Raw genomic sequence first — 7,500 nt, 5'->3', positions numbered from 1 at the left:
CATCCAGCCCAGAAACGGCACCTCCATCTACAGGGATCCGACGGAACTACGCCAACCATGCCGGCAAAACGGTATCGCCATCTATGAAAATACGGCGAAACCACATGCAATACCTCCATCTATGCGAATCTGACAACACTACGTCCGCCATGTCGAGCGCACCACAAAACACAGCGCCATCTGTAGGTCTCCCGCGGCATGACGTCCTGCAACGACGATACCGCCATCTATGAGACGCCAAGCCGACCAAGACATCGATGGGCCCACAGTGCCCATCTTTCGACCCCACCCACAAAGCCTGCGTCCTCTGTCGACCACAGCACCCCAACGCCAGCGCCTCTGCCGCACGAAATCGTGGACCGGCAATCACTCCACCTGCGCCCCACTCCAACCGCCCAACTCGCAACTCCAGCGGATGAACGGCGGACTTTTCCCGCAGTCGCAATGTGCAATCCACCCCTATAACATGCGTTTCATGAAGAGTTATCTCCAATATGCGACATTCCCGCTGTCCCTATACATGAGCTGCGGGCTGTACCAGTTACGAGCTAGAGACGCGACCGCGTTGCTCTCTGTACGAATGCCGATGCTGAGCGGTCAGCTAGGAGGCGCTCCATCCATGTCGGTACCGGTGAGCGTTGCACTCGCAGTCGCAAGAACGTACGGCAAGTATATTACCTGGAAGAGTCAATGACAGTCCACGCCCCCCTGCGTGGGAAGAGTCTTTCTAGGCCATGACCACCGGAAGGGCGCAGCGTCCCCCACCCCAGACATGTGACGTCACACCATCGGTATTGACGACTAGACTGATTCCTTATAATCATTTGCCATACACCGGTGGAAGCTGCCGAGACGAGTAACTACATAGCGGGCTCGCCGTGTCACTAATGTACAGAGATACAACAGTTTCGACTGGAACCGGATTAAACGTATACACGGCGCTGATTAGTAATAGATAGAGCCATCAGAATACAGATAATGTATACAACTGTCCGTATACATGCTGAAAGACTCTGCTCACAATCACAACCACACGTCAGCCACACACCCTTATCACGCACTACTCTCTGCCTGTAACACGCACACAGACAATATGTAAGCACCAGCATGGAACAACACCCAGTGCATCCTCTCCGCCACATTAGACAATCCACACTGTCATAACCAGACTGGAGGTCCACTCAGAAAACAGAATATCCCACCCACCCGACAACCACCATTGCTCAGCCAAGCCACCAACACCCACACATGTCCTACACAGGGGTGCACCCAACATCACAATACTGCCTCCTCTCACAGCACACAAACAATGGCAGGAATGAAAGACACAGGTCTGCCACAAGCATGGAATGAGAGCGCCGCCTGTCATGAGCCAAAGGTGCATCCTGACGTGGCAAATCAGATGATGCCGCAGGCATCCACTTACTATAATCACAATCAACAAACCGGCCGCCCCGCCCCGCCCCCCATTAAACCTTTCCTTACAACAATGTGTACCTTAACCTAACCTATATCGTACCGTAACCTAACCTATATCGTACCGTAACCTAACCTATGTCGTACCGTAACCTAACCTATGTCGTACCGTAACCTAACCTATGTCGTACCGTAACCTAACCTATGTCGTACCGTAACCTAACCTATGTCGTACCGTAACCATAACCTATGTCGTACCGTAACCTAACCTATGTCGTACCGTAACCTAACCTATGTCGTACCGTAACCTAACCTATGTCGTACCGTAACCTAACCTATGTCGTACCGTAACCTAACCTATGTCGTACCGTAACCTAACCTATGTCGTACCGTAACCTAACCTATGTCGTACCGTAACCTAACCTATGTCGTACCGTAACCTAACCTATGTCGTACCGTAACCTAACCTATGTCGTACCTTAACCTAACCTATGTCGTACCTTAACCTACCCTATGTCGTACCTTAACCTAACCTATGTCGTACCTTAACCTAACCTATGTCGTACCTTAACCTAACCTATGTCGTACCTTAACCTAACCTATGTCGTACCTTAACCTAACCTATGTCGTACCTTAACCTAACCTATGTCGTACCTTAACCTAACCTATGTCGTACCTTAACCTAACCTATGTCGTACCTTAACCTAACCTATGTCGTACCTTAACCTAACCTATGTCGTACCTTAACCTAACCTATGTCGTACCTTAACCTAACCTATGTCGTACCTTAACCTAACCTATGTCGTACCTTAACCTAACCTATGTCGTACCTTAACCTAACCTATGTCGTACCTTAACCTAACCTATGTCGTACCTTAACCTAACCTATGTCGTACCTTAACCTAACCTATGTCGTACCTTAACCTAACCTATGTCGTACCTTAACCTAACCTATGTCGTACCTTAACCTAACCTATGTCGTACCTTAACCTAACCTATGTCGTACCTTAACCTAACCTATGTCGTACCTTAACCTAACCTATGTCGTACCTTAACCTAACCTATGTCGTACCTTAACCTAACCTATGTCGTACCTTAACCTAACCTATGTCGTACCTTAACCTAACCTATGTCGTACCTTAACCTAACCTATGTCGTACCTTAACCTAACCTATGTCGTACCTTAACCTAACCTATGTCGTACCTTAACCTAACCTATGTCGTACCTTAACCTAACCTATGTCGTACCTTAACCTAACCTATGTCGTACCTTAACCTAACCTATGTCGTACCTTAACCTAACCTATGTCGTACCTTAACCTAACCTATGTCGTACCTTAACCTAACCTATGTCGTACCTTAACCTAACCTGTATTGCGCCTTAACCTAACCTGTATTGCGCCTTAACCTAACCTGTATTGCGCCTTAACGTAACCTGTATTGCGCCTTAACGTAACCTGTATTGCGCCTTAACGTAACCTGTATTGCGCCTTAACGTAACCTGTATTGCGCCTTAACGTAACCTGTATTGCGCCTTAACGTAACCTGTATTGCGCCTTAACGTAACCTGTATTGCGCCTTAACGTAACCTGTATTTGCGCCTTAACGTAACCTGTATTGCGCCTTAACGTAACCTGTATTGCGCCTTAACGTAACCTGTATTGCGCCTTAACGTAACCTGTATTGCGCCTTAACGTAACCTGTATTGCGCCTTAACGTAACCTGTATTGCGCCTTAACGTAACCTGTATTGCGCCTTAACGTAACCTGTATTGCGCCTTAACGTAACCTGTATTGCGCCTTAACGTAACCTGTATTGCGCCTTAAACGTAACCTGTATTGCGCCTTAACGTAACCTGTATTGCGCCTTAACGTAACCTGTATTGCGCCTTAACGTAACCTGTATTGCGCCTTAACGTAACCTGTATTGCGCCTTAACGTAACCTGTATTGCGCCTTAACGTAACCTGCATTGCGCCTTAACGTAACCTGCATTGCGCCTTAACGTAACCTGCATTGCGCCTTAACGTAACCTGCATTGCGCCTTAACGTAACCTGTATTGCGCCTTAACGTAACCTGTATTGCGCCTTAACGTAACCTGTATTGCGCCTTAACGTAACCTGTATTGCGCCTTAACGTAACCTGTATTGCGCCTTAACGTAACCTGTATTGCGCCTTAACGTAACCTGTATTGCGCCTTAACGTAACCTGTATTGCGCCTTAACGTAACCGATATTGCGCCTTAACGTAACCTATATTGCGCCGTAACGTAACCTATATTGCGCCGTAACGTAACCCACATTGCCCCTTAACGTAACCTATATTGCGCCGTAACGTAACCTATATTGCGCCGTAACGTAACCCACATTGCCCCTTAACGTAACCCACATTGCCCCTTAACGTAACCCACATTGCCCCTTAACGTAACCCAACACACGTTGGGCCTAACCCAACACACGTTGGGCCTTAACCCAACACACGTTGGGCCGTAACCCAACACACGTTGGGCCTTAACCCAACACACGTTGGGCCTTAACCCAACACACGTTGGGCCTTAACCCAACACACGTTGGGCCTTAACCTGCTCTGTAATTGTCATACGACGCGTTAAATTAGTGTAGTGTTGCCTAACTGCAACCCCCGCAATATAGTTTGCTACTCGCACTGCCCGGTCCCCAGTGTATCGCTTCATGTTAAACACCTTGCAGCTATACACTGTAATGTGGATGGCAGCAGGACGTACATGCTCAATGCCCTTTGCAGTTGTTCATTGGCATTTGCAGTTGTTCATTGGCATTCGCATGGCGAAGCACTTAGCCTACGCTGTGGTACGGCCTGTGTCAACTGTCCGCTGATGTTGTACGTCCAAATCACACACTGTACTGCACATTGGTCCTCATGTACTGAATGATACATCGTGGTACATGTGACCGTACAACGACTGCGCCAACAACGGCGAACCATGCGGTCCAAATGTTGTGCACTCAGCTACGTGTCGTCTCCCTATAAGAGCTGGATTGCAGTGTGGTATGCCCTGGATGGCGATCAGCATGAGCCGTCTGTTGATGTAGTGGCGCGTGTTGTCAGACGTAGTCGTCTCTTCTCACACACCGTGATAGCACGGTGCACTGCGTTCCACATCTGCGACATGCGACAGAGGCCGGTTGACAGTCGTTCGCGCAATGGACATCGCATACGTACGGGGGCCACCTTCCACGTGTTCGCTAAGCGTGGACATGTTGTTGCGTGTATGTGGGCAGACAGTGTGTCGTGACACCTGACACAGGCATGCAACAATCGTTGAATTTGCAAATGGCGATGGACGCCTACGTTTGCTGGTGACGTTACGCAAATGAACAACTGGTAAACCGTTGTGGTGCGGTTGTTCTCGCTAGGGGTGAATCAGTGATGGCGACGATCGGTTGAGCTACCAACCGGTTGTTGCAGCGATACCCACCATGCCCACGAACGTGAATGGCATGTGGGTGTGAAGCGATACGCGGCGGTGGCTGGGTGGGACCGTCCCCGGCCGGTGAGGGGGGGCCTCCCGGCGTGTTGGCCGTGCGGTGCGTGGGCGCACGCGCTACAGCCGGCTGGTGGGGGCGGCCAGTGGCAGGCGCGCCGGCCGACGGAGGCGGCAGGCGGCGCAGCTGCGCGCCGGCGCACCCTGCACGCGGCGCCGTGCGGCCAAAGTAGGTCCTCGCGGGCCCGGTGCGAAGCGCGGTGGACATCTGCAGTGTGCTGGTCCGATTGAGGACTGTGTGCGCTGAGGATGCGCCGCCGCCCGGCGCTCGGCGCCGCGACGCCGTCTGCTGCTCGGTCGCCTCTGCGGTTCTCGCAGGTGGTTTGTATCGCAGCTGTGCGGACGTGTTGGCGCGTGCGCTGTGCTGGGAGAGTTCGCTTCGGCACCCAAGTGGGGCTTTTGTCCTTCTGTGGCGCTGGCGTTGGAGCTGCCGGTCACCGTAGGTGGCGCGTGTTGTCTCCCGCCGGCAATGCCACGACAGCACGCTCCCGGGCCTCTGTCGGCAGCGGCAAGCTCAGTTGGGAGCACGGGTGGTCGCACCTAAAGCGTCTACTCGCCAAACTCCGGGCGATTGCGCCTCTCTCGAACCCGACAAGTACTTAGGACGGCGCTGCGCGCCGCCGGGACCTGAGAGGGTTTTCGAGGTGTATGGTGCAGGGGAGCTCAGCCTCCTCCTGTTTGCAGAATAATTGAGCGGACGCTTGCGTGTTCGCGCGGGCCCCCGGGACACACTCCCGGGCGGCCGGCTGCTCAGCTCTAGTTGACGCAGCTCCCTGGTTGATCCTGCCAGTAGTCATATGCTTGTCTCAAAGATTAAGCCATGCATGTCTCAGTACAAGCCGCATTAAGGTGAAACCGCGAATGGCTCATTAAATCAGTTATGGTTCCTTAGATCGTACCCACGTTACTTGGATAACTGTGGTAATTCTAGAGCTAATACATGCAAACAGAGTCCCGACCAGAGATGGAAGGGACGCTTTTATTAGATCAAAACCAATCGGTCGGCTCGTCCGGTCCGTTTGCCTTGGTGACTCTGAATAACTTTGGGCTGATCGCACGGTCCTCGTACCGGCGACGCATCTTTCAAATGTCTGCCTTATCAACTGTCGATGGTAGGTTCTGCGCCTACCATGGTTGTAACGGTAACGGGGAATCAGGGTTCGATTCCGGAGAGGGAGCCTGAGAAACGGCTACCACATCCAAGGAAGGCAGCAGGCGCGCAAATTACCCACTCCCGGCACGGGGAGGTAGTGACGAAAAATAACGATACGGGACTCATCCGAGGCCCCGTAATCGGAATGAGTACACTTTAAATCCTTTAACGAGTATCTATTGGAGGGCAAGTCTGGTGCCAGCAGCCGCGGTAATTCCAGCTCCAATAGCGTATATTAAAGTTGTTGCGGTTAAAAAGCTCGTAGTTGGATTTGTGTCCCACGCTGTTGGTTCACCGCCCGTCGGTGTTTAACTGGCATGTATCGTGGGACGTCCTGCCGGTGGGCGAGCTGAAGGCGTGCGACGCGCCTCGTGCGTGCTCGTGCGTCCCGAGGCGGACCCCGTTGCAATCCTACCAGGGTGCTCTTGAGTGAGTGTCTCGGTGGGCCGGCACGTTTACTTTGAACAAATTAGAGTGCTTAAAGCAGGCAAGCCCGCCTGAATACTGTGTGCATGGAATAATGGAATAGGACCTCGGTTCTATTTTGTTGGTTTTCGGAACCCGAGGTAATGATTAATAGGGACAGGCGGGGGCATTCGTATTGCGACGTTAGAGGTGAAATTCTTGGATCGTCGCAAGACGAACAGAAGCGAAAGCATTTGCCAAGTATGTTTTCATTAATCAAGAACGAAAGTTAGAGGTTCGAAGGCGATCAGATACCGCCCTAGTTCTAACCATAAACGATGCCAGCCAGCGATCCGCCGCAGTTCCTCCGATGACTCGGCGGGCAGCCTCCGGGAAACCAAAGCTTTTGGGTTCCGGGGGAAGTATGGTTGCAAAGCTGAAACTTAAAGGAATTGACGGAAGGGCACCACCAGGAGTGGAGCCTGCGGCTTAATTTGACTCAACACGGGAAACCTCACCAGGCCCGGACACCGGAAGGATTGACAGATTGATAGCTCTTTCTTGATTCGGGTGGGTGGTGGTGCATGGCCGTTCTTAGTTGGTGGAGCGATTTGTCTGGTTAATTCCGATAACGAACGAGACTCTAGCCTGCTAACTAGTCGCGTGACATCCTTCGTGCTGTCAGCGATTACTTTTCTTCTTAGAGGGACAGGCGGCTTCTAGCCGCACGAGATTGAGCAATAACAGGTCTGTGATGCCCTTAGATGTTCTGGGCCGCACGCGCGCTACACTGAGGAATCAGCGTGTCTTCCTAGGCCGAAAGGTCGGGGTAACCCGCTGAACCTCCTTCGTGCTAGGGATTGGGGCTTGCAATTGTTCCCCATGAACGAGGAATTCCCAGTAAGCGCGAGTCATAAGCTCGCGTTGATTACGTCCCTGCCCTTTGTACACACCGCCCGTCGCTACTACCGATTGAATGATTTAGTGAGGTCTTCGGACTGGTA

General features: G+C 51.8%; 1 pseudogene; it reads left to right on the top strand.

The window, feature by feature from the left end:
• Positions 1-5,708: 5,708 nt before the first annotated feature.
• On the top strand, positions 5,709-7,500 carry LOC124563363 (annotated as a pseudogene; the record flags this gene model as incomplete).

This window comes from Schistocerca americana, unplaced genomic scaffold, assembly GCF_021461395.2.
Source record: "Schistocerca americana isolate TAMUIC-IGC-003095 unplaced genomic scaffold, iqSchAmer2.1 HiC_scaffold_1195, whole genome shotgun sequence".
In the NCBI taxonomy this organism is placed as follows: Eukaryota; Metazoa; Arthropoda; class Insecta; order Orthoptera; family Acrididae; genus Schistocerca; species Schistocerca americana.
The sequence above is the reverse complement of the archived record's forward strand: the minus strand, read 5'-3'. Positions and strand labels throughout refer to the sequence as shown.